The 2,337-nt window shown below is 41.2% G+C and overlaps 1 pseudogene; it reads left to right on the top strand.

Moving 5' to 3' along the window:
- Positions 1-2,219: 2,219 nt before the first annotated feature.
- Positions 2,220-2,337, top strand: LOC126876074 (5S ribosomal RNA; annotated as a pseudogene).

The following is a 2,337-nucleotide window of genomic DNA, read 5'->3' as shown; positions in this document are numbered from 1 at the left end:
ATAAAGTGTCAATTTTGAACGATCCTTTAGTTTTACGATTTATTCCTTTTTTCGCTAGCCGAACCGTGGACGTCAACCGACATGCCGGTGGAAGTGTCACACGCTCAAGAAAGGCCACCCGCTCAGAAACAGTAATAAAGTAGACGAAACATCCTGTATGCCATCGAAATAATAACAAAACAGCCCCTCCAAAGGGACTAAAACCTCCATATAAAAACCCTCCTAAATTAGCGCTCAACACATTATTCTGTTGTAACACTTTGAACCGACACTCTGTTGGATTTATACAATAAAATTTCCATCAACTTATACGAAGTTCAATTTCAGTCAGAAGCAATGTCTACTATCCTCGCTCTCCTAACCAACATTATCATCAACAAATCCGATGGTTAGAAACACCTATCACTAGCTTTCCTCCGACAGAGCATCGTCACAGAACTTTACTTATTTTTCATCGTTAGAATAATCAACATACCTTTATCGGGTTTCTACCCTTAAATCAATCGCTTACTTAACTTGTACATACGCACCAGCGTAACTATCTCTTTACGAAGTTGTTGAAATAAACATTAATTTATACCTGTTAATTTAGTGTAAACTCAATTGAACCACCCCTATTATCGTAACAGAAATCAGGGGATCGATCAGTTTGTAACGTCGCCCAGAAGCCAGGAATCCGCCGACCTCAGGATATGCATACAACACCTGGTCATGCGATAGCGGTGAGAATAGACAGTAACCGAACTCCCACCCGTGAGATATATGAATCATAGTGAGGAGGCAAAGATCCCAGTTCTTTAGTAAGTAAGTCAGTCTGTATTTTGCTATTGAAGTGTAACTTCGCCTTTTGAATAAAGTATTGTTCATTCGCCTATCGTTTTTTATATATATCGAAGATGAAAGGAAAGCCGAAGCCTTTTCTTGGAAATTTTGGGAACATCCTCTACTCTAGCCTAGATTTTACCCTAGCTGTAATTGTTCAAGATTTGTGATAGCGAGATTGGGTTCGAGGTGATAATTGGTCGCCGAACGTAGCCACGGTCACGGGATGGACGTTTTGCCTAACGGAGGTCTGGAGTGGTTGTATGGGTTTTCCGAGAAATGTGGTAGTGGCGGCATGCGGCCTCGGGAGCGGGCCTAGCCACGTGTGATGTTGCCTCGGAGGTGCCGATACAATGGGACATACATTGTATTAATAATCAAACTCGAGGTAGAAACTGCCTAGCAACGGTGTTTGGAACTTTCTCGATGTTTCCAACGAGTATGTATCAAACTTCAGGCAGAAACTGCCTAGCAACGGCGTTTGGAACTTTCTCGATGCTTCCAAACGAGTATAGAAAGCAAATGCAATCGTACAGCGAGAAAAATCTCCACGAGGCTGGCATTCGTGCGATTGTCTTGGAGAGTAACACATCGAGCATTTTCAACAATCGTATTTTTGCGTCTAAGATTAGTCTACGCTTAGTAAAGAGTTATTCCGTTGACCGTGGATTCGTTTAAACACAAAAACGTTGTTAATAGCATTCATTAAACTTATTATTCGTAAATCATACTATTCATTAAACTTACTATTCGTTAAATAAGTTTAATGAATAGTGCTAGTCTAATGAATAAGTCTAATGAATAGTTTAATGAATGCGCTATTAATAAAGGAACTTGTTTGGATTCAGAAGATGGATACACCTATTGGCAGCCACATCCACTATTCCTATGTAAGTTCGACCAATATGACGTCTTGTACGAAGGAATCGCCACAAAAATTCAAGAAAAAAAACCAATAGCAACCCGACGCTACCGGGTTTTGCCTTTACGACTCAAGAAATAACCTTTATGCTAACCAAGGCTGGAGAACAGCCTTTGTGCGGATACACCCTGTTATCCATAGAACACCCCAAGCTCTTTCTCCTAGAAACGACTAAAGGAAATACATTTATACGCAAACGTAAAACAGCAGTCGAAAATTTGGATATATTCGCATACGTTCACTCAAAATTCATTTACGTAGAGAAACTGTCAGAAGGCAAATAACGGCACTCTATCAGGATATATTGACACTAAGATGCATCTCGGAAAAGAAAATAATAGAGAATGCATTAAGTCTAGCAACTATATTACCTGGTGAATTTGCGTATGCAATAACCAAAACTCCAGGACACATGGCTTTGGTCGCAGGAGAAGCAGTACACATAGTTAAATGCATTCCAGTTCAAGTGAAAGTAGCCAACGCCCTGGCCGCGCTGAGTGCACTCGTTCCCGTTAGATCACGAAAGTTAAGCAGCGGCGTGCAGGGATAGTACTTGGATGGGTGATCGCCTGGGATTCCGTGTGGCGTTGGCG

The sequence above is a fragment of the Bombus huntii genome, unplaced genomic scaffold (genome assembly GCF_024542735.1).
Source record: "Bombus huntii isolate Logan2020A unplaced genomic scaffold, iyBomHunt1.1 ctg00000062.1, whole genome shotgun sequence".
NCBI classification, from domain to species: domain Eukaryota; kingdom Metazoa; phylum Arthropoda; class Insecta; order Hymenoptera; family Apidae; genus Bombus; species Bombus huntii.
This window is presented reverse-complemented; position numbering and strand designations above follow the sequence as displayed.